This window comes from Trichosurus vulpecula, chromosome 2 (genome assembly GCF_011100635.1).
Source record: "Trichosurus vulpecula isolate mTriVul1 chromosome 2, mTriVul1.pri, whole genome shotgun sequence".
In the NCBI taxonomy this organism is placed as follows: domain Eukaryota; kingdom Metazoa; phylum Chordata; class Mammalia; order Diprotodontia; family Phalangeridae; genus Trichosurus; species Trichosurus vulpecula.
This window is the reverse complement of record NC_050574.1, coordinates 13165832-13192283: the sequence shown is the minus strand read 5'-3', so window position 1 is coordinate 13192283 and position 26452 is coordinate 13165832. Positions and strand designations below refer to the sequence as shown.

Here is a 26452-nt window from a genome sequence, read left to right as displayed (position 1 = left end):
TGGACCCTTCTGCCCCAGAAGCCCATGTTTTTGGAGGCCTCTGTCCATAAAAGTCAGGCTGAGTGGAGACTTTGGCAGGGCCCAGGATGGCCAGACCAAATACGCCAGAGGAGCACAGGATCATGGGCAGCTAAAAAAAAATTAACTCTGAACTTAATACCAAATAAAATTAGCATTTCCATATACAAAGTAGAACTGAAAATAGATTAATAAGTGAAACTGCAAATCTCCATCAGGTACAGCTTTCTTTTCATTTCATATATATAAATACGGATATGAGAACTGATTGGCATCTCAGGATATGTAGTTCATAGAGACAGGCGTTCCTACTTGGGACTACCAGAATATTTGAGCCAGGAGGTGGAATTGGCTCATATCCCAGAGTTCTTAAAGAAAAACACAGTTTGAGAGATACAACACGAGAGGAAGTGATAAGGACTCCAAGAGCTGAGCAGCAGCACCAACAATTAAGTGAGCCTCCCCAGGCCTTCCCAAAACTCAATGAGCTCAGCTGAAAAGGAGAAGCAGAGGGGCAACAGGAATAAGGAGAAAGAAATATTAGGTCTGAGTTGCAGAGAAGGCAGAGACCAAGGGGGTCCATTGGCCAGCCATACGGGCATCTCGGAGGGGGAGATCAGGCGGAAGCCACCATTTACCCACCTCTTCAAGGACTGAAGGAAAGTCCTAAGAAAAGCCTCGTTCTCTTCCCAGTGCCTATCCATATGTTCACTTCCTTACCCCAACCTCAATTCTATCTCAGCCATAAAAAGGTAAGGGGGTAGAGAGGGAGAAACATCCCTTTACATTAAGAGAGAAAGCCAAACTTCAGCCCAAATGTTAAGAATCGTCCCAACCTCAGCAGAGGTTTGGTTCCCTGCCTTAACTTAAATTAACATTTAGCCCTAGACCTTTAACCAACCAGAACCTGAAGATGGTGTCTTTGACCCTGTAGGGGGAAGCCAATCCAACCTGTATAAAACAGACACTGACTGCTAATGCCACAATCTGCTTATCCTGTTGTCTGAGAATATTTATCAATCCTTTTAGTTCTTTTTGACAAGGAAATGCTCATTTTTTTGGTAACTCGTTTGTGATGACAGATTCTGTTACATTAACATCGTACAGGCTTTTGTCTGCAAACTTACTAGGATCACTGTTGTCTGTTTTACTATGCCAAATGTACACTTTCGGATGGATATTCAAACTGGCATCGTGTAGATGTCATTTGCCGTGAACACATTCTTCCCCTTAAGTTTTTAACTTGGGGGTGACAATAAATTTCGTGCTATATGCAACTAGTTTTCTTGATAACTCTACCATCACATAACTAATCACTTAACTCCTGCCTAAAGGATCAGTTCTAAAGGGACCACAAAGTAAAAAACAAAAAGCAAATCTTATATTGTTAGCAGCATGAAATACAAGAATCTTAACTGTGGTTTTATTAAGGTGTAGAATGAGGAAAATGTATTGTGTATGTGTGTGTTTGAATTTCCTCCTATGATTTAAGGATAACTACTAACAATTCTAATGCTAAATGCAAATGTCTCTTCAAATTTTTTAAAAGGTTTGATGAAAATCATTCAATATCACATTATAATAGTTCTACTCAGGAAATATATGTAATGTAGAAAAATATTTAACAATGACTAAAAATGAAAACTCATCACAAATTTTTCATGCTAGAATCTGCTGAAGAAAACTGAAAGTGGAAGTACTGGTTATAACGCTAATATTGGATAAAGTCAAATTTAAACAGACTGGAAACAAACATACTCCGGTAAATCAATCTGACAAATAAGGCAACTTTATGAGTTCTGGAACTTGTGTCTATATGTCAGAGTAATATTCACCCTTTAAAGGCAAGGATAACATTATGTGAGACATACATAAGAGAAAAGCAATGTACTGAGAATCAGAAAAACTATGTTCATACTTGCTACCTATGACCCATTTGATCTCAGAGATTTCCAGGCAGTGATTAGAATTTAAGTAACTTGACTCAGTTTCATCTGTAAAATTAAAGGGATAGAATAAAGGACTTTTTAAATTGTTCAGTTTTATTTTAATTTTTACTAAAAAGTTTAAGTATTTGAAAAATGGAAAAAAAACAAAAAGAAATATTAAGAAAAATACCTAAGCATGAATTAAAGATATAAGGGTAAGCTACCTACATGAACTATCTTTTCCATTAATTTCAACATGCATTCTCCGCTAGTCCTACAGATATCAGAAAATATAAAAGCAAAAGGCATCAATAACATTTCAAAAAATTACACCAAAGCCCTGAAGGATAAATAATAAAACACACTTCTCTTCACGGGCTAGCGGCAGGGGACAAGGGATGTGAGATATTCCACATACAGTTAAGATACAACCACTGTGTAAAGTTGGCTAACTTTACATTTTTGCTAAAGCATTTTTCTTTGTTCCAAAGAATCATAAATGTGGGGAGAGGTGGGCAGAGGACTTCTGAAAAAAAATTAAAAATCAAAAAACATGGAGGAGGAAGAGCCAAGATGACAGAGTAAAGGCAGGAACTTGCCTGAGCTCTCCCAAATTCCCCTTCAAACAAGTAGAGCAGAGGAACAAACAACAGGTTGTGGTGAAACAATTTTCCAGCCCAGGACAATTTAGGACATTGGCAGAAAAGGTCTGTCTTAGCAGAGTGGTGATCAGACCAGGAGCCCAGTACAGAACTCGCAACACAGGCCACAATGGGGAGAAAGCAGCAGGCCTTGAAGGCAATTCATGAGCAGAGGCAGTAGCAGCTTTGGGAGCTATCAACCCACAGATGGTAGGGGTTGGACAACTGGTCCAAAGGAGACTGCAGAAGACCCTTTGCTAGCACTGGGTGTAGGACTCTATCACATTGCCCAGAAGCAGTTCCAGGTCACAGTCCCAAAGTTCAGAACAACACTAGCACACTAGCACTTGCAGGTGCAGGGGTACATGGGCCATGGTGACAGAGACAGAGAAGAGTGCTTACGGTTGCTCACAGACCAAAACATAGGCCAGAAGGGTAATGACTACACTTCTCCTTAGATTGTACCATGTGGGAAGCACCAAAAAACTATATACCTCCAGAACTAGCTCTGAAAACAGCAGCAAGAAAGGCCTGACCCTTGGGACGGTGACCCTCTTCACCCCAAGAACAGAACCCAACTTTAAATGAGCAAACAACAAAATCAGAATCTGACCACAGAAATTTACTACGGTGACAGGGAAGCTCAAAACACAAACTCAGAAGAAGAAAATGAAATCAAAACACCTACATGCAAAAGTTCAAAGAAAAATGTGAATTGGTCACAAGCCCAAAAAGAATTCCTGGGAGAGGCCCCAAAAGGATTTTAAAAATCAAATAAGAGAGGTAGAAGAAAAATTGGGAAAATAAATGAGAATTATGCAAGAAAATTATGAAAAGAGTCAACAGCTTGGTAAAGGAGACAAAAAATACTCAATTACATCCTAAAAAACAAAATGGGCCAAATCCACTCAAGAGAACTTCATCTGACCAAACAGAAAAAGAAGTAGAAAAATTGACTGAAGAAAAGAACTCCTTAAAAATCTGAATTGGCCAAATGAAAAGAAAATAATTCCATAAAAATTCAAATTGGGCAAGTGGAAGCTAATGACTCCATGAGACATCAAGAAATGATTAAACAAAATCAAAAGAATGACAAAGTAGAAAAAACTGTGAACTATTTCATTGGAAAAACAACTGACCAGGAAAACAGATCAAGGAGAGGTAATTTAAGAATTACTGGACTACCTGAAAGCCATGATTAAAAACAAAAAAAGAATCTAGACATCATCTTTCAAAAAGTTATCAAAGTAAACTGCCCTGATATTCTAGAACCAGAAGGTAAAACAGAAATAGAAAAAATCCACCAAACACCTCCTGAAAGAGATCCCAAAATGAAAACTCCAAGAAACATTAAAGCCAAATTCCAGAGCTCCCAGGACAAGGAGAAAATACTGCAAGACAGAAAGAAACAATTCAAATATGGAGCCATGGTCAGGATCACACAAGATTTCTATGTTAAAGGAAAAGAGAACTTGGAATATGATATTCCAAAAAGCAAAGGGGCTAGAATTACAACCAAGTTACCTATCCAGCAAAATTGAAAAAAAAAATCTCTTTCTCTTAGGGGAAAAAATGGATATTTAATGAAATAGAAGACTTTTGAGCACTCCAGAGCTGAATAGAGAAAATTACATTCAAATACAAGACTCAAGAGAAGAACAAAAAAGGTAAACATGAAGGAGAAATCACAAGGGACTCAATAAAATTTAACCATTTACATTCCTATATGGAAAAATGATTCATCTAACTCCTAAAAACATCATCACTATTAGGAAATTTAGAAGGAATACACATAAAGGGAACAGGTGTGAGTTTACTATGATGGGATGATTTCAAAAAATAAAATTAAGGGTGAAAAAGAGGAATACATTGAGAGAAGGGGGAGGGGAGAGGTAGAATGGGGCAAATTATCTCACATAAAAGTGGTATGAAAGGATAAGCTTTTACGGTGGAAAAGAAGATGGGGAGGGGGGAGGTGGTGGGTAATGCTTCCACCTTACTTTCATTGGAACTGGTTCAGAGGGAATAATATACACAGTTGGGTATAGAAATCTATCTTGCCGTACAGGAAAGTAGGAGGGGAGGACGATAAGAAAAAGGGGGGTGGTGTGTGAACACAAAAGGAAGGGCAGATGGGGAAGGAGGTAGTCAGAAGTGAAACAGACTTTTAAGGCGAGGGTAAAAGGGGGAAGAGAGAGAGAGAGAGAAATAAAAGGCAGGGATAGAGGGGATAATAGGATGGAGGGAAATACACATTAATCATAGCTGTGAGAATGGGATAAACTCACTCATAAAACGGAAGCAATTAGCAGAGTGAATTAAATACCAGAATCCAACAATATGTGGTTTACAAAAAACACATTTGAAGCAGAGACACATACAAAGTAAAGGTAAGGAGCTGGAGCAAAATCTCTTGTGCCTGAGCTGATGTGTGTGTGTGTGCATATATATGCTATATATAAACTATATATAGTAGATATATATGTGCATATACATCTACCATACATAAACTACATTTTGCTAAATGGTACCATAGAAAATGAAGCAAGATCAATACTAAACATATATGCACTAAATGGTAGAGCATTCAAATTCTTAAAGGAAAAGTTAAATGAGTTCCAGGAGGAAATAGACAGTAAAGCTATAAGGAGAGAACCTCAGCTTTCCCCTCTCAGAACTATAAAAATCTAACCATAAAAAAATAAACCAGAAAGAAGCTAAGGAGATGAATAGAATTTTAGAAAATTAGATATGACAGACCTCTGGAGAAAAATGAATGGGAACAGAAATGAATACACCTTTTTTTCCCAGCAATACATGGTACCTACACAAAAAGTGACCATGTATTAGGGCATAAAAACTCACAAACAAATGAAGAAAAGCAGAAATATTAAATGCATCTTTTCCAGATTGTAATGCAATGAAAATTATATTCAATAAAGGACCATAGAAACATAGATAAAAAATTAATTGGAAGCTAATCTAATCCTAAAGAACGTGTAGGTCACCGATACTGAGTGAAGTGAGCAGAACCAGGAGAACATTGTACACAGTAACAGACACATTGTGTAATGACTAACTTTGATAGACTTAGCTTTTCTTAGCAGTGCAAGGATCTAAGACAACTCCAAAGGACTCATGATGGAAAATGCTGTCTACATCCAGAAAAAGAACTATGGAGTCTGAATGCAGATTGAAATATATTATTTGCTCTCTTTCTCTTTTTTGTTTCTTCTTTCTCATGGTTTCTCCCATTGCTTCTAATTCTTCTTTACAACATGAATAATGTGAAAATAGGTTTAATATGAATGCAAATGCAGACTCTATATCAAATTGCATGCCGTCTTGGGGTTGGGAGAAGGGAGAGATGGGGAGAAAATCTGTTACTCAAAATCTTACGGAAGTGAATGTTGAAAACTAAAAATAAATAAGTAAATTTTTAAAAAAGAATGAGTGAATCAAAGAATAAATCATAGGAACAATAATTTCATTTTTAAAGAGAATGATAATGAGACAACATACCAAAATTTATGGGATACAGCCAAAGTACTACTTAAAGGAAATTTTATGTCTCTAAATGCTTACATGAATAAAATAGAGAAAGAGAAGATCAGTGAACTGGGCATGCAACTAAAACAATTAGAAAAAGGACAAATTAAAAATCTCTAAAAATCAAATTAAAAATCCTAAAAATCTAAGTAAAGATTAAAAAATTGAAAGAAAACCATTCAACTAATAAATAAAACTAGGAACTAGTATTATGAAAAAAATAAAAGGTATAAACCACTGGAAACCAAATTACCAGTATGAAAAATGTAAAGGGTGAATTTGACATCAATGAAGAGGAAATTAAAGCAATTATTCAGAGCTATTTTGCCCAATTATATGCCAGTAAATCTCACAATCTAAGAGAAAGGGAGGAATATTTACAAAAATATAAATTGCCCAGATTGACAGAAAAGGAAATGGAATACTTAAAGAACTCTATCTTAGAAAAAGAAATTGAAATTGTCATAAATTAGCTCCCTAAGAAAAAATCCCCAGGACCAGATGGATTCAGAAGTGAATTCTACCAAATATTTATATTGCTTCTTCTACCATGTGAACACTTGCCCTGTGTGAGTTCTCCATAAAACAGTCTTTTTGGCAAGCATCCATTTTGCATTCGAACAATGTGCTCTCTGAAACAGAGTTTGAATGCTTGGCAGTTTAGTTTGAGTAAGGATCTCCATGTCTGATACCTTATCCTGCCAGGGGATCTTCAGAATCTTCCTACGACAATTCAAATGGAAGTGATTCAGTTTTCTGGCAGGGCATTCGTAGACTGTCCAGGTTTCACAGGCATGCAACAATGAGGTCAGCACCATGGCTCTTTGGCTCTTCAGCATGATAATCAGTCTAATACCTCTTCTCTCCCATACTTTCCTTCAGAGACTCCCAAACATTGAGCTAGCTGAGCTAATTCTCTCAAGAACTTTAGAATTGATTGTGTGACATGAGAGACATTGTCACAGGACTGCTCAGCATGGTGTTCCCACATCAGAGAAGGTGCTGTGCTCTATAAGAAAAGCAGAATTGAAACAGCTCAAAGGAAATGAAGGATGTGCAGGTTTGGAGTATCCACTCCAAATGTTCACATCGACTATTTGTGCCCGACCTGTGGTAGAGCATTCCCAGCTCACATTGGTCTAATCAGCCACAGTTGGACACACTGAATCTTGAGTCAAGCATACTGATGTCATTTTGGTCCTCTTCAAGAATGAAGGACAACAACCAAACCAACCAAATACTTAAGGAACAATTGATTCCAATACTACATAAAATATTTGTAAAACAGGCAAAGCAGGAGCTCCACCAAATTTCTTTTATGGCACAAATATGGTACTGATACCTAAACCAGGAAGAACAAAAAATAGAGAAAGAAAACTATAGACCAATTTCCCTAATGAATATTGAAGCAAATTTTTAAATAAGATACTAGCAAGGAGATTACAGCAATACATGGCAAAGAATATACACTATGACCAGACAGAATTTACATCAGGAATGCAGGACTGGTTCAATAGTAGGAAAACTATCAGCATAATAAGCCATATCAATAACAAAAACAACATAAATCATGATTATTTCAATCGATGCAGAAAAAGGCTGACAAAATACAACATTCATTCTTACTAAAAACATTGGAAGGCATAGGAATAAATGAAGCTTTCCTTAAAATAATAAGTGATATCTATCTAAAACCATTAGCAAGCATTATCTGTAATAGGGATAATCTAGAAGAAGCCTTCCCAATAAGATCAGGAATGAAACAAGGATGGCCATTATCACCATTATTATCCAATGTTGCACTAGAAATCCTAGCTATAAGCAATAAGAGAAGAAAAAGAAATTATAGGAATTTGACAAGGCAGTAAGGAAACAAAACTATTACTCTTTGCACATGATATGATGGCATACTTAGAGAATCAACTAAAAAGCTAACTGAAATAATGAACAACTTCAGCAAAGTTGCAGGATATACAACAAGCCCACATAAATCATCAGTATTTCTATATATTACCAACAAAGTCCAGCAAGAAAAGATAGAAAGAGGGGGCGGAGCCAAGATGGCAGCTAGAAAGCAGGGACTCACTTAAGTTCTCCCCCAAATCCCTCCAAACACCTGCAAAAAATGACTCTGAACAAATTCTAGAGCTGTGGAAGCCACAAAATGGCAGAGGGAAGCAGGTCTCCAGCCCAGGACAGCCTGGATGGTTGCTGGGAAGGGTCTATCGCACAGTGCTGGGAGCAGAGCGCAGCCCAGAGTGGGCCACGCCAGGACAGACCAGACCAGGAGGCAGGCAGGGCAGGCCTTAGGGCCCTGAACCACTGAGCTGTGGCAGTTATCAGACTTCTCAACCCACAAATGCCAAAGACCACGGAGGAGGTTAGTGGGAAAACTGAGGGATCTGGGTGAGAGTGATCAGGTTTCAGCCCCATGGGTGGCTGCTTCCTGCCCCAGGCTCACACAGTGGGAGGAAGCAAGTGCCAGATCAGAGTGGGAGTGCAGGGATTGCTTTGCTGGAGCAGAGGCAGTGTTTTCTTGCTTTACCCTACTTGGATCTGGATTGCGGTCCTGGTTAGTGGTTCTTGGGGGAGGAAGAGTGCTGCTGTGCCAGAGCTCCCAGTGACGGTGGAGTAGAAGTAGCTCTGAAAATAGCAGTGTAGCCCCTAAAGCTTGGGACAAAGTACTCTCTACTCTACAAGCAGTCATACCCCAATGAAAAGCTCGAGTCAAGTAGTTGGCTGGGAATGAGAACAGGCAACAAAAAAGGACACAGACTACTGAATCTTTTTCTGGTGACAAAGAAGATCAAAACATACACAGCCAGAAGAAGTCAACAAAGTCAAAGAGCCTACATCAAGAGCCTCCAAGAAAAATATGAATTGGTATCAGGCCATGGAAGAGCTCAAAAAGGATTTGGAAAAGCAAGTAAGAGAAGTTGAGAAAAATTGAGAAGAGAAATGAGAGTGATGCAAGAAAAAGATGAAAAACAAGTCAACAACTTGCTAAAGGAGACCCAAAAAAATACTGGAGAAAATAACACCTTAAAAAATAGACTAACCTAAATGTCAAAAGAGCTCCAAAAAGCCAATGAGGAGAAGAATGCCTTGAAAGGCAGAACTAGTCAAATGGAAAAGGAGGCCCAAAAGACCACTGAAGAAAATACTACCTTAAAAATTAGAATGGAGCAAGTAGAAGCTAGTGACTTTATAAGAATTAAAGAAATTATAAAACAGAACCAAAGGAATGAAAAAAATGGAAGACAATGTGAAATATCTCATTGGAAAAACCACTGACCTGGAAAATAGATCCAGGAGAGATAAAGCCAAGATCAAAAAAAGGGCCTAGACATCATCTTCCAAGAAATTATCAAGAAAAAGTTCCCTGATAGTCTAAAACCAGAGGATAAAATAGAAATTAAAAGAATCCACTGCTTCCCTCTTGGAAAAGATCCCAAAAAGAAAACTCCTAGGAATATTGTAGCCAAATTCCAGAGTTTCCAGATCAAGGAAAAAATACTATAAGCATCCAGAAAGAAACAATTTGAGTATTGTGGAAACACAATCAGGATAACACAAGATCTAGCAGCTTCTACATTAAGGGATCAAAGGGCTTGGGATATGATATTGTGGAGGTCAATGGAGCTAGGATTAAAACCAAGAATCACCTACCCAGCAAAACTGAGTATCATGCTCCAAGGCAAAAATATGGAGTTTCAATAAAATAGAGGACTTTCAAGCTTTCTCGATGGAAAGACCAGAGCTGAATAGAAAATTTGACTTTGAAATACAAGAATCAAGAGAAGCATGAAAAGGTAAACAAGAAAGAGCAATCATAAGGGACTTACTAAAGTTGAACTGTCTTATTTACATTCCTACATGGAAAGATGATGTATATAATTCATGAGACCTTTCTCAGTCTTAGGGTAGTTGAAGGGAATATATACATACATAAACAGAGGGCACAGGGTGAGTTGACTATGAAGGGACGATATTTAAAAAATAAAATAAAATTAAGGGGTGGGAGAGGAATATATTGAGAGAGGGAGAAAGGGAGAGATAGAATGTAGTAAATTATCTCACATAAAAGTGGCAAGAAAAAGTAGTTCTGTTGGACGGGAAGAGGGGGCGGGGGGGGGATTAGTGAATCTTGCTCTCATCGGATTTTACTTGCGGAGGGAATGACATAAACACTCAATTGGGTATCTTACCCCACAGGAAACTAGGGGGAAGGGGATAAAAAGTGGGGGATGATAAAAGGGAGGGCAGATAGAGGGAGAAGGTAATCAAAAGAAAAGATAGAGAAAATTATATTTCAAATAACTGTAAATAGTATAAAATACTTAGAAGTCTGCCTGCCAAAACAAACTCAGGAACTATATTAACACAATTACAAGGCACTTTTTATACAAAAAAAAAGTCATATCTAAAGAATTTGAAAAATATTAATTAATCATGAGTACACCTAGCAAATAAAATCAGGATGACAATTCTACCTAAATTAATTTACTTTTTCAGTGCCATGCCAATCAAACTACCAACAATTTCTTTGATAGAGCTGGAAAAAAAAATAACAGAATTCATCTGGAAGAACAAAAGTTTAAAAATGGCAAAGGAATCAATAAAAAAAAATGTGAAGGTGCCTTAGCCATAACAGATCTCAAACTGTATTACAAAACAGTAAACAGCAAAAGAATCTGGTACTAGCTAAGAAACAGAATGTTGGTTTATTGGAACAGATTAGGCACACAATACACAGTAGTAAATGACCATAGTAATCTAATGTTTTATGAATGCAAAGATCCAAGCTTTTGGGACAAAATTTCACTATTTGACAAAAATCACTGGGAAAACTGGAAAGAAATTTTGCAGAAACTAGGTATTGACCAACATCCCACACCCTATACCAAGATACAGTCAAAATAGGTACATAATTTAGACATAAAGAGTGCTATCATTAACAAATTAGGGGAGCGTAGAATATCTTACCAGTCAGACCAGAGAAGAATTTATGACCAAAAAAGGGCATTATAGGAAGTAAAAAGGATAATCTTGAAGACATTAAATTTAAAAGGTTTTGCATGAGCAAAAATCCAATGCAGCCAAGATTAGAAGGAAAGCAGAAAGGGAAAAAATTTATAGCAAGTTTCTCTGATAAAGCCTCATGTCTCAAATATGTAGAGAACTTAGTCAAATCTATAAGAATGTAAGTCATTCCTCAATTGATAAATGGTTAAAGTATATGAATAGTCAGCTTTCAGAAGAAAAAAATAAAAGCTATCTATAGACATATGAAAAAATGCTCTATACTACTAATGTTTAGAGAAATGCAAATTAAAACAACTCTGAGGTATCACACCATAACTATCAGATTGGCTAATACAATGAAAAAAGAAAATGACAAATGTTGGAGGGGATATGAGAAAACTGGGACGCTAGTGCACTATTAGTGAAGTCGTGGACTGATCCAACCATTCTGGAGAGCAATTTGGAACTATGCCCAAAGGGCTAGAAAACTGCAAACCCTTTGACCCAACAATACCAATACTAGGTCTGGATTCCAGAAAGATTTTTTAAAAAGGAAAAAGAAAATGACCTATATGTACAAAAATATTTATAGCACCTCTTTTTGTGGTGGCAAAGAATGGTAAATTGAGGGACTGCCTATCAACTGGGGAATGGCTGAACAAATTGAGGCATATGACTGTGATAAAATACTATTGTGCTATGACAAATGATAAGCAGGGTATTTTCTGAAAAACCTGGAAAGACTTACATGAACTGATGCAAAGTAAAGTGACCAGAACCAAGAGAACATTGTACATAGTACCAGTGACACTGTACAATGACCGTGAATGACTTAGCTAGTTTCAGCAATTCCAAAGGACTTATGATGAAAAATGCTATCCATCTCTAGAGAAAGAATTGATGGAGTCTAAATACAGAATAAAACACACTTTTTTTAAAAACTTTATTTTTCTTGGGGTTATTTTTGGGGGGTGGAGGTGGGCTGTGTTTCCTTTCACAACATAACTAATATGGAAATGTTCTGCACGATTACACATATATAACCTATATCAAATTGCTTGCTTTCCCAGGAAGGGGGAAGGTGAGAGAGGAAGAGAGAATTTAGAACTCAAAATTTTCAAAAGTGAATGTGGAGAATGATGGAGAAGACGTGAGAAAATTGGAACACTAATTCATTGCTGGTGGAGTTGTGAACTAATCCAACCATTTTTGAGAACAATTTGGAACTATGCCCAAAGGACTACAAAAATGTGCACACCCTTCAATCCAGCAATGTCACTTCTAGGTCTGTATCCCAAAGAGATCATAAAAATGGAAAAAGGACCCACATGTACAAAAGCATTTTTGTGGTGGCAAAGAATTGGAAATGGAGGGGATGCCCATCAGTGAGGGAATGGCTGAACAAGTTGCGGTATATGAATGTAATGGAATACTATCGTGCTATAAGAAATGAAGAGCAGGCAGACTTCAGAAAAACCTGGGAAGACTTGAATGAACTGATGCTGACTGAAGTGAGCAGAACCAGGAGAACATTGTACACAGTAACAACCACAATGTGCAATGACTAACTCTGATAGACTTATCAATTCTTAGCAATGCAAGGATCTAAGACTATTCCAAAGGACATGTGATGGAAAATGCTGTTTACATCCAGAAAAAGAACTATGGAGTCTAAATGCAGATTGAAGCATATTATTTCCTCTTTTTTTTGTTTGTTTCTTCTTTCTCATGGTTTCTCCCTTCTCGTGGTTTCTCCCATTGCTTCTAATTCTTCTTTACATGACTAACGTGAAAATAGGTTCAGTATGAATGTACATGTAGAGTCTATATCAAATTACATGCCATCTTGGGGTGGGGGGCATGGAGAGAGATGGGGAGAAAATTTAGAACTCAAAATCTTATGGAAGCAAATGTTAAAAACTAAAAATAATTTTTAAAAAAGTCTTTACATATAATTGGAATAAAAATTTTAAAAAACACTCCTCATTCACCCCACATTAGCAATCCATTGTCCAATCTTATCATTTCTACCTTGATAACATCTCTCCTATACGACCTCCTCTCTTCACTCACAAATGAACAGTATAGTTGAGTCCCTCCCGTTTCTTTCTTCCAGACTATTCCAGTAGCCCCTTAAGTGGTATCTCTGCTTCAAGTCTCTCTCCCTCTGTAATCCATATTCCACTTAGGTGCCAAAGTAATTTCATAAAGTATTAAGTCTGACCATGCTACCCTTCTACTCAAACTGCAGTGGCTCCCCCATTACCTTCAAGATCAAACCTAGGAAGTGGAGTCAAGATGGCAGGATAAAGGCAGAAACCCAGCCAAACTCTCCTAACATTCCCCTCCAAGCAACTTCAAAACAATGTGTAAAATCAAATTCTAGAGTGGCAGAGCCAAGAAAAGGTCAGGGAAAGACATTTTTCTAGCCTAAGACAACTTAGGAGGGGGAGGTCTTAGCAGGAGAGGTTTATGACATTGGGGCTCGCCTACATCATGTGTTGTGGTGGTACCAGTAGTGAGCCTTAGAAGCAGCTGGGACAGATACAACAGCAGCTTCAGGAGCTCTCAGCCCAAAGATGGTAAAGAGTTTTGCCAACTAGTCAGAAAGAGAGTAAAGACACACATAGAGAGTTAAAATAAGGGGTCAGAATAGAATCTATTATGCTTCAGCTGAAGTAATAAAGGCAGGAGTAGCAATCATGATCTCAGAAAAAGCAAATATAAAAATGGACCTAATTAAAAGAGATAATCAGGCAGTAAGGTGGCATAATGGATAGAGCCCAGGACCTAGAGTCAGGAAGACTCATCTTCCTGAGTTCAAATCCAGCCTCAGACACTTACTAGTTGAATGACCCTGGGTTAGTCACTTAAACCTGTTTCCCTCAGTTCCTCATCTATAAAATGATCAGAAAGGAAATGGCGAACCACTCCACTATCTCCACCAAAAAAACCCCAAATGGGGTCACAAAGAGTTGGACACAACTGAAATGATTGAATAACAACAAAAAAAGAAATAATCAGGGAAACTACATTTTGCTAAAAGGTAACACAGACAATGAAGTAATATCCAAAAAATTTATTGCAAGTTTCTATGATAAAGGCCTCATTTCTCAAATTTATAGGGAAATGAGTGAAATTTATAAAAATAAGAGCCATTCCCCAAATGATATCAAAGGATATAAACAGGTAGTTTTCAGAAGAAATCAAAGCTATTTAGTCATATGAAAAAAATGCTCTAAGTCACTATTACAGAAATGTAAATTAAAACAACTCTGAGATACTGCCATTTCTACCAGAAATGACAAATGCTGGAGGGGATTAGGGAAAATAGATATACTAATACACTGTTGGTGGCATTGTGAACTGGTTCAACCATTCTGGAGAACAATTTGGAACTACGCCCAAAGGGGAATGCATACCCTTTAACCCAGTTTGTACCCCACTAGGTTTGTACCCCAAAGAGATTAAAGAAAGAGGAAAAGGATATATATGTACAAAACTATTCATACCAACTTTTTCTTGGTGGCAAAGAACTGGAAATTAAAATTCCCATTAATTGGGGAATGGCTGAAAAAATTATAGTATATGATTGTAATGGAATACTATTATGCTATAAGAAATAACAAGCAGGATGATTTCAGAAAAACCTGGGCTTAAATGAATTGATGCATAGTGAAGTGAACAGAACCAGGAGAATGTTGTACATAGTAACAGCAATATCGTGATGATGATCAACTGTGAAAGACTTAGCTACTGTGATATAGTGATCCAAGACAATTCCAAAGGATGAAAAATGCTATCCACCTCCAGATAACAAATGAACTGAGTATAAATTGAAGTAGAATTTTCTCATTTTCTTTTTTTTTTGCGACATAGCTAATAGGGAAATGTTTTGCATGATTTCACATATATAAATGGTATCATCTTGCTAGCTTTCCCACTAGCTGTCTCAGTGAGTGGGGGAGGGACAGGTGGAAGGGAATTTGGAACTTTATTTTAAAAGAATGTTAAAAATAAAATAAAAATAATTATTAAAAAGATCAAGTCTCAAGTCCTCTGTTTGTAATCTGTTTTCTTTCTACCTTTCCCATCTTCATACCCCTCACTCCCCTATACATCCTCTATACTGGCCTACTTTCTGTTCCTTACACACTCCATCTCCCACTTAGTTGTCCCCCATTCCAGGAATGTTCTACCCCCTCATTTCTGCCTCTTAACATCCCTGTCACCATCCAAGACTTAGCTCAAATCTCACCTTCTATGAGAGGCCATTTCTGGTACCTCTACCTGCTTAGTGCTATCCCTCTGAGACGACATTCCATCTATTCTGTCTCCTGTACATACTTATTTACATATTGTCTTCATGGGACTATAAGCTCCTCGAGGGCAGGGATTTTTTTTGTCTTTGTATCCTCAGCACTGTACATAGCACCTGTGAGTATTTAATCAATGCTTATGACTGACCACCAGGCAACAAAAGCTGGCAGAAGGAAAGTGGACAGAATTCTTTGTTAATTACTGAAGAAATTTTTAAGCCTCTTCCCAAGCATCTTTTTAAGGAAGGAAGCACAAGTAGGACAGTTTTGAAAGCAATGCACGTAATTTATCATACACTTTTTTTAAGCAAGTAGTATAAAACAGAGATTTACAATTTCACATAGAATCCACTTCTGCGTGCTGCTGTGTGTATGGAATTTTTTTTTTTTGGTCTTAAGTCAGGATAAAAAATTTAAATTACAATTTTTTTAAAGAAATAAAGAACTTAAATGATGTTAGAAATAATCTAGTCACAGTATATCAATCTCCAAACTGGAAGGCCATATAGTTGCTATATCTCTAAACAAGAATGCTCTCTATCATATACCACTAGTCATCCAGGAACCCAACCCCACATAAGGAAGATTGCTCCAGTTTTGGATAGTGCTAATTATTAAGACATCTTCCCTTACATCAAGCCTAAATTTGTCTCTTGCAATGTCCCCCCCTTGTTTCTAGCTTTTCTTTCTGGTCAAGCTGAGCATGTCTACTCCCTCCCTCTGAAACATGACAGCTAGTACGGCCACTCTAAAGTTCACCAGGAAGAAAGTCCTAATTCTTTTCACTAATGCTCATATGATACAATCATAAGGCACTTTTACAGCTTGCCTTTCTCTGGAAAGTCTTCAGTTCACTGATGCTTTTCTTAAAATAGAGAGCCCAGAACAAACATAATATTCAAGACATGAATATTATGAGAATAATCGAGAGAATAGAATGGACCTATCAACTCTCTTCTCCACTACACATCTTTAATTCAACCTTAGATTGCACTGCTTTTCTAGATAAATATATCACAATACTGACCCTGAATCCATCCTCCAGGAAACCTCTGGGATCAAACAGCTGTTATGTCCAATACAAGTCTTCCCCTAGAAGTTCTCTAAGATGAAAATCCTAAGATCCTTCAGCAATCCTCCTGAGCTCAAAGTACCTCAAAGTCATGTTTGCAGTCTTCTGCACACTCAAGCTTTCCTACATTCATTATGGTGTTTTCTGTCAAAGAGAATGACATTTGTATTGAAAATTGGTGAGGCGGGGCGGGGAGGTGGCGGGGAGATTACTAACAGGAAGTTAACAGATGAAATTAAATAAGACAGAAAGAAGTAGACCTAATTGCCCTTTCTGAATTCAGGTCACCTGGTCCATATTACAGACTACATCTATGGACAATGAAAGACTTAACTGATATACTTGGGAAGACAATGTCCGTAATATTAGAAAGAGCTAGTAAAACAGGAAGGGTACTACAAAATTAAAGAAGAGCAAATGTTATTCCAATTTGCAAAAAAACAGAAGAGTCTGCAACCTTTAAGTCAGAGAATTTGACTTTTAGTTCCTAATAAAATCCTAGAATTAATAAAGTGATGGTTGGTATATGGAAAGAAATCAAAACAAGTCGACATGACTTGATCAATTTCCTACCACACAAGGGTGTTGTGAGGATCAAACCAGATGAGTTAACATACATAAAGTTCTTTGAACACCTTAAAGCACCATATAAATGCTAGGTAATATTATTATTCACCAAATTACGAAACTAATTACCATAATGGGGATATTGTGGATACATTTTACCTAGATTTTAATGAAAATTTTCATCAACTATTTCATCCTTTTTCTTCTGCAGAATATGGTGAAATATGTATTAGAGTATAAAATAAGTGGATTATTCAGAACTGGTTGAATGGTTGGACTGACAAGTAGTTCCAATGGCAACATGGTAAGATGTCCTGTGGAGCACCCCAGAGATCTATGCTTTGCTCTGTGCTGTTAGTTTTTATTAATGACTTAAAGGCATGGGTGATATGCTCTTTAAACATACAGATGAGACAAAGCTGGGGAAGGATAACTAATTCACTGGATTACAGAGTCAAGATTGAAAATGATGTCATGCTAGAGCACTGGACTAAATCTACTTAGAAAAAAAGCAGTGGGCATAAATCAAAGTCTTATACTTGAGTACAAAACTACCCCTAATTTCATAAGTACAGGAAGGAGAAGAAAAGTTTAAAAGTAGCTGTTACGAAAAAGATTTAGACATTTTGGTGGATTGTAAGGTCAATTCAAATTAATAGTGTGCTGCGGCAGCCAAAAAAACTAATGCAATCTTGGGCTACATTTGAAGAGGTTTGGCTTCCAGGAATGAGGTGACAGTCTGGCTGTATTCTGTGAACATCAGATTTCACAGGGAAAAATATGTTCAGCTCTGGGCACAGTAATTTAAGAAACTTGATAAATGTGAGTGCCCTAAGGAAGGCAATGAGGATGGTGAAGGGGCCCAGAGTTCATGGCATATGTGGATCAACTGAAGTAAATGGGCACATTTGTCCTGGTTAAAAGAAGATTCATGGGAACATGATAGCCAGCTCCAAATATCTGAAGGGCTGTTATGAGGATAAGGAATAGGCTTGTTTTGTTTGGCCTCAAAGACAAAATAAGGAGCAATGACTGGAAGTTGCAAAGAGGCTAATTTAGTCTTGAGGTCAGGAAAAGCTTCCTAACACTTGGAGTCATCCCCAATATGGAATGGGTTGCCTCAAGAGGTGACAGATTCACCCTTCCTGAGGATCTTCAAGCAGAGGAAAGATAACCACTTGTACAAATTAGAGTGGAGATTCCTTTTATGAACTGGTCAGACTAGAGCAAGGGTGGGGCCTCAAGGCCCCAGGTTCCCTACCGCTATACTAGGGTACTCTACACATCCCTTCCAAGTCTCAAATTCTGTGATTCTGTAATTACATTAAAAATTTTCACCTGTTCACTCTTGTGCTCAAAAAGATGTATACTCAGCTGAATAAGGTTAGAACTTTGGATGAAGGATTTCCCACATTGGTTACATTCAAAAGGTTTCTCTCCAGTATGACTTCTCTTATGTTTAGTAAGATGTTTGTCCCTGTGAAAGTACTTCCTATATTCATTCCATTCCAAGGGTTTCTTTCCAAAGTGAATTCTCTCCACTATGTATTCTCTTATGCTCAGTAAACTAGGTATACCAGGTAAAGAATTCCCCACATTCATTACACACAAATGGTTTCATTCCAGTATGAATTCTCTGATGCAAAATAAGGGAGCTTCTCTAGCCAAAGGTTTTTTCACATTCATTACCATCAGAGTTTCTTTGCTCTAGAGTGAACTCTCTTATGTTCAGTAAGCTGTGTATGCCATGTAAAGGATTCCTCACATTCATTACATTCAAATGGTTTCTTTCCAGTATGAATTCTCTGATGCATAGTACCAGAGCTTCTCTAGCCAAAGGAATTTTCCCATTCATCACATTCAAAGAGTTTCTTTGCTCCAGTATGAATTTCCATATGTTCAGTACGCTGTGTATGCCAAGTAAAGGATTCCTCACATTTATCACAGTCAAAAGTTTTCTCTTCAGTACATACAATAAGTGAGCTGTGCCAGCTAAAAGATTTTCCACATTCCTTACATGCATAAGATTTCTCTCCTGTATCAATTCTCTTATGTTCAGTAAGGTTTCCTTTTTTGGGTGAATGATATCCCACAGTGATTACATTCAAAGGGTTTATCTTCTGTATTAATTCTCTGATGTACAGTAAGGTACAAACGTGCACTCAAAGTTCTCACACACCAATTATTTACAAAGGAATTCTTTGTTCCTACATGAACTCTCTTATGTTCAACAATGTTTACCTTACGAGTAAATGAGTTCCCATGTCCATTAAATTCAAAGGATTTCTATGCAGTATGAATTCTCTTATATTCAATAAGATTTCCTTTCTGGATGAAAGATTTCCACATCGATTACATTCAAAGGGTTTCTCTCCAGTATGAATTCTCTGTTGTGCAGTAAGTTAAGAATTTTGTCTGAAGGTTTTTCCACATTCATTATATTTAAACGATTTCTCTCCAGTATAAATTTTCTGATGTATAATACAGTAAGAACTTTGTCTGAAGGTTTTCACCCATTCACTACAAACAGTTTTTCTCATGTATGTATTCTCTGATGTACAGTAAGAGTAAAACTTTGACTGAAGACTTTGCCACATTCATTAGATCCAAAGAGTTTTCTCTTGTATCTATTATTTTATATTGTGTAAGAGATTTCCTCCTGCTAACACACTTTCCAGATTGATGCCTATCAAGAGATTTCTCTCCAGTATGGATTCTATGATGATTTTTATAGGCTGTTCTATCTCTGAAGAGTTTACCACAATTATTACAGTCATATGGTTTTTCTTCAGTGTTCATTCTATGAGACTGAATAAGGTCCTCTGAAGAATAACTGACTTCCTGCTTATATTACATTTACAAATCTTCCTTCTGGAAAAAAATCTATCATGTTTCTAAAAACTGTTTAAAGTTCTTTTCATATGAACCATATTCCTGTAGATTTTTTCCCATGTGAACACCCTGTTGTAGAAAAAGGATTGACCCCAAACTGAAACTTCTTCCAAACATATTACATTCATGAGCACTAAACTTAGTAGAAATTTTCCTGTCCATGACTGTCTCTTGCCTGGATCGTCTTTCCTGGTTGTACTTCTTTTGCTCTACTCTGATATCATATTCCCAAGCTTCTCCCAAACTGCAATCCCAAGGATCATCTGTCTCAGCTCTTTCCTTGGATGATTTGTCCAGAGAAATGCCCTGCTTTGGAGTTGACTCCATTATTTCACAGCTGGTCTCCTGACTAAGGAATTCTGAAAGAAAGAAAAAAATATCAATCTCTACTGTTCTCTGTCTTGGGAAAAAGGAAACTGCTTTATATTACGCTTTACACTAACTTTTTTATTCTACTTTCTCTCCCAAGGAAAGAGAAGAATAATTTTGAAAAGGTAGACCAAATACTATTAACAGTGCAATGTGATGTCTAACATATACAGGGACATGATAAAAACTTCATCTTGCTTCTTAAAATGGGATTAAAGATCTAGTGCTAAATGTAATTACATTCCAGGACACTGAAGTCCCTACAGATACTTACAGAAATATTAGTTATCATCTTTATGTAACGAGGCTAAAACAATGATTACATTTTTTGAAAAAGAAGCCTGATTCCAGAAATTAAAGATGGATAACCCCGATGTCAATCTTTGGCAAAAATCTACAATCTTATCAAACATATTTTTTATAAGCAATGATAAAACAAAAGACTGGATTTCCAAGTTAAGAAGGCAATATGAAAGGGCATAGAAAAGTCTCATTCTTCCACTTATCTGAACTGATAACAAACCCCAAAAGATAAATGATAAACTGAGAGAGATAGAGACAAAGACACAGAGACAAAGAGAAAGAGAGGGGGAGAGAGAGAGAATTAAATGACTCCATCCAGTCCAGAACTGTAAAAAAAAAATGGTCAGAAGTTGGCAGAGTGGTGAAGAAGGGGGTCATATGGGAAGTCAGCATGAGTATAGGTAAACTTGGAAGATAATGGAGGTGAGGAGAAGAACCTTGTCAAGGAAAGCAGTAAGACTGAAAGGCCAGATGCCAGCAGAGCTAGAGAAAAGGGCTGTACTAGGGAAAAGAATTCAACTTCCCACAAATGGCCCTGAACCTAGTCAGCCATCATTCTGAGTAGGAGGGTCAAAAGCTTGATTCTTTCAGGAACTTGAAGCCAGTTCTGACCCTGCCCTGTCAAAAGAGAGGCAGAGGCAGAACCACTCCACACACATCACAGTATTGGGAGGTAGTCATGGGAGCTTCTTAGGACACTTTGAACCACGGCAATAAACAGGACCAACTTAGCACCTTAGTGCCAGTGCCCCAGGAACTGTGGAGGGTAAAGGAGGTAGAGCCAAAATAAACTCCCAAATGAGAGTTCACACAAGGAAATGAACCCAGAATCCAGTATATTACAAAGCAGCAATCATAAAAATGACTTGGTGCTGGGAACTAGGGAAAAGTAAAGACAAAAATTGCTAGGAAAACTGGAAAGTAGATGGGCAGAAATTAGGTTTAGACCAACACCTCATATAACATACCAGGTTAAGCTCCAAATAAATATGTCTTAGATACAAAAGGTTACATCCTAAACAAATCAAAGGAACAAGGAAGAAATTTCTATGGATAGGAAAAGAGTCCATAAACAAAGGAGAGAGAGGATCAGAGAAGATAAAATGGATAAAATACTGACTGATTATATAAAATTAAGAAGATTTTGCACAAACAAAACCAATGCAGTTAAAATTAGAAGGGAAATAGTTAATTGAAAAACACATCTTTGCAAAAAATTTCTCTTATAAAGATCTCATTCAAGATATATAAGCCAGATGAAAAAAATGCTCCAAATGACTAATAATTAGAGAAATGCAAGTTAAAGCAACTTTGAGCTTCCATATAACACCCACCAAAGGCAGCCAAATGGCACACTGGATGGAACATTGAATATGGAGTCAAGAAAAATTGAGTTAAAATCCAGCTTCCAGGGGGGCGGAGCCAAGATGGCGGCTGGTAAGCACGGACTACAGTGAGCTCCGTACCCGAGTCCCTCCAAAAACCTATAAAAATGGCTCTGAACCAATTCTAGAACAGAACCCACAGAACAGCAGAGGGAAGCAGGGCTCCAGCCCAGGACAGCCCGGATGGTCTCTGGGTGAGCTCTATTCCACACGGAGCTGGGAGCTGGGAACGGAGTGGAGCAGAGCCCAGCCTGAGCGGCATGGACGATCCAGACCAGAAGCCAGGCGGAGGGGGCCCTAGCACCCTGAATATGTGAGCTGCGGCAGTTACCAGACCCCTCGACCCACAAACACCAAAGACTGCGGAGAAGGTTAGTGGGAAAAGCTGCGGGAGTGGAAGGAGTTCGCGGTTCGGCTTCCAGCCCCGGGGGCAGCGGAGGTGGGACAGCTACAGCTGTTGTTACTTCCGGCTCCAGGCCCACCTGGTGGGAGGAATTAAGTGGCGGATCACAGCAGGGGTGCACAGCCTGCCGAAGATCTGAGCCCAGCCTGGACTGGGGGTCCTTGGGGAAGGAGGAGTGCGGCTCTGACAGAGCTGGCACCTCCCCCCCAAACGTAGAACATAGAACTCTGTAATCTACAAGCAGTCATACCCCACTGAAAAACTCAAGAGTCAAGTTAGTTGGTTGGGAATATGGCCAGGCAGCGAAAACGCGCCCAGATTCAGTCTCAGACTTTGGATTCTTTCTTTGGTGACAAAGAAGACCAAAACATACAGCCTAAAGAAGACAACAAAGTCATAGAGCCTACAACCAAAGCCTCCAAGAAAAACATGAACTGGCCCCAGGCCATAGAAGAACTCAAAAAGGATTTGGAAAAGCAAGTTAGAGAAGTAGAGGAAAAATTGGGAAGAGAAATAAGAAGGATGCGAGAAAACCATGAAAAACAAGTCAATGACTTGCTAAAGGAGACCCAAAAAAATACTGAAAAATACACTGAAGAAAACAACACCTTAAAAAATAGACTAACTCAAATGGCAAAAGAGCTCCAAAAAGCCAATGAGGAGAAGAATGCCTTGAAAGGCAGAATTAGCCAAATGGAAAAGGAGGTCCAAAAGACCACTGAAGAAAATACTACTTTAAAAATTAGATTGGAGCAAGTGGAAGCTAGTGACTTTATGAGAAATCAGGATATTATAAAACAGAACCAGAGGAATGAAAAAATGGAAGACAATGTGAAATATCTCATTGGAAAAACCACTGACCTGGAAAATAGATCCAGGAGAGATAATTGAAAAATTATTGGACTACCTGAAAGCCATGATCAAAAAAAGAGCCTAGATACCATCTTTCAGGAAATTATCAAGGAGAACTGCCCTGATATTCTAGAGCCACAGGGCAAAATAGAAATTGAAAGAATCCATCGATCGCCTCCTCAAATAGATCCCAAAAAGAAATCTCCTAGGAATATTGTTGCCAAATTCCAGAGCTCCCAGATCAAGGAGAAAATACTGCAAGCAGCCAGAAAGAAACAATTTGAGTATTGTGGAAACCCAATCAGAATAACCCAAGATCTGGCAGCTTCTACATTAAGAGATCGAAGGGCTTGGAATGGGATATTCCGGAGGTCAATGGAGCTAGGATTAAAACCTAGAATCACCTACCCAGCAAAACTGAGTATCATGTTCCAAGGCAAAATATGGACTTTCAATAAAATAGAGGACTTTCAAGCTTTCTCAGTGAAAAGACCAGAACTGAATAGAAAATTTGACTTTCAAACACAAGAATCAAGAGAAGCATGAAAAGGTAATCAAGAAACGGAAATTGCAAGGGACTTACTAAAGTTGAACTGTTTTGTTTACATTCCTACATGGAAAGATGATGAGTATGATTCATGAGACCTCAGTATTAGGGTAGTTGAAGGGAATATGCATATATATATATATATATATATATATATATATATATATATATATATATATATATATATATATATATGCATATATATATGTTTATGTATATATATAAGTGAATGTGTATGTATGTATGTATCTATGTGTATATGTATGTATGTGTATGTATGTGCATATATATATATGTAAAAGAGAGAGAGCAGACACAGGGTGAGTTGAGGATGAAGGGAAGATAGCTAAAAGAAATAAAATGAAATTAAGGGATGAGAGAGTAACATACTGAGAGAGGGAGATAGGGAGAGATAGAATGGGGTGGATTATCTCGCATAAAGGTGGCAAGAGGAAGCAGTTCTGTGGGAGGAGGGGAGAGGGCAGGTGAGGGGGGAATGAGTGAACCTTGCTCTCATCAGATTTGGCCTGAGGGGGAATACCATACATACTCAGTTGGGTATCTTACCCCACAGGAAAGAAGAGGGAGGAAGATAAAAAAAAAAATAAAAGGCGGGGGGACGATGGAGTGGAGGGCAGATGGGGGTGGAGGTAATCAAAACAAACACTTTGGAAAGGGGACAGGGTCAAGGGAGAAAATTCAATAAAGCGGGATGGGTTGGGAAGGAGCAAAATGTAGTTAGCCTTTCACAACATGAGTATTGTGGAAGGGTTATACATAATAATACATGTGTGGCCTAGGTTGAATTGCTCAACTTCTTAGGGAGGGTGGGTGGGAAGGGAAGAGGGAAGGGAATTTGGAACTCAAAGTTTTAAAATCAGATGTTCAAAAACAAAAAAAGTTTTTGTATGCAACTAAAAAATAAGATACACAGGCAATGGGGCGTAGAAATTTATCTTGCCCTACAAGAAAGGAAGGGAAAAGGGGATGAGAGGGGAGGGGGGTGATAGAGGGGAGGGCTGACTGGGGAACAGGGCAACCAGAATATAAGCCATCTTGGAGTGGGGGGGGAGGGCAGAAATGGGGAGAAAATTTGTAATTAAAACTGTTGTGAAAATCAATGTTGAAAACCAAATATGTTAAATAAATAAATTGCATTTAAAAAAAAAAAATCCAGCTTCCAGCTTTCCTAGTGACCCTGGGCAAGTCATTTAGCCTCTGTCTGACTCAGTTTTTCCATCTGTAAAATGGGACTATACCCCAAATGTCACCAAATTATGAATACCACATGGCTCATCAATACCACTAACATTGTATCCCAAAGAAATCAAAGAAAGAACAAAAGGACCCATATGTATAAAAATATTTATAGATAGCTCTCTTTGTGGTGGCAAAGAACTACAGGATGACCACTTAATGGGGAATGGCTAAACACAATATGATACACAAGTGTAACAGAATATTGTTATTTTGTGTTATAAGAAATGTTGAAAGGCACAGTTTTCAGAGAATCTTGTGAAGACTTGTATAAACTGATAAATAGTGAGCAAGATAAGGATAATAATTCATATAATAACAATAACACTGTATAGACAAACTATGAAAGACTTAAGAATTTTCATAATTCAAGAACTAATCATAATTCCAGAGGAAAAATAATGAATTGTAGAGTGAGGTAATAAGACTTACGGTGAAGAATGAGGAATATTTTCAAACATGGGAGATGTTAGAATTTGTTTTGCTTAAGTATGAATATTTGTCACAAGGGTTTTGGTTTTCTTTTTTTTTTTTTTCCAGTAAGGGGAGGTAGAACCGAAAGAAAATAAACATTCGTTAACTGGAAAAAAGTAAAAGAAAAGTTACATTTTAAAAAAACATTTTTAAAAACAGAGTTCAATGTAACCAGAACCCACAATGGTCTACTAGGAGAAGATAGAAGCCAGGAATTGAGGCAGATGGGGCGACCTAACATCATAAAGCTCTGCATCAATCTCAGATCCAGAACATCTGCTTGTCACCTTTGTCTTCACCCTTAAAACTTCCCAGAGAGACCCTGCTTAAGGCTTAGACCAGGCTACCCTCCTGCGGTCTCTATCTTTTACCCCCTCAGATTTCCCATGGAGCCCAATGTCAAACCCAGACCCAGACCCCCAAAATGAGACCCTTAGCCCTTAGCTTTAGGTATTTCCCAGGAAGCTTTGCATTAGCCCTGCACCCAGGCCACCCGTAATGTGGCCTCTTCACTCCAGAAACCTCCCAGGGAGTACAATTAATTCCAATTTTACATAAATTGTTTGCAAAAAGAAGAGAAAGGTAGCATTCTATTAAACTCTGTCCATGAGAACAATATGGTCCTGATACCTAAACCAGGAAGAGATAAAGCAGAGAAAGAAAACTTTGCAACAACAATGAATCTAATACTAGTAAAGAATTTACATTATACATTATGTCCTGGTAGGACTTCTACCAGGATTTATTCCATGCTAGGAAATTATAAATAAAATAGAATAAATAATTAACAAACTTTAAAATTACATGATTATGTGAACAGAGAAAGAAAAAACTTATGAGAAATATAACAT

General features: G+C 37.7%; 1 protein-coding gene across 1 annotated transcript in view; it reads right to left on the bottom strand.

The window, feature by feature from the left end:
- LOC118839798 (homeobox protein otx5-B-like) overlaps positions 1 to 18831 on the bottom strand; it is a 37636-nt gene extending 18805 nt beyond the window's left edge. Inside the window, exon 1 of the mRNA XM_036747319.1 lies at positions 18458 to 18831. The gene's annotated coding sequence lies outside the window, so the exon portion shown is untranslated. The remainder of the gene's footprint in view (positions 1 to 18457) is intronic.
- Between the last annotated feature and the right edge of the window lie 7621 nt (positions 18832 to 26452).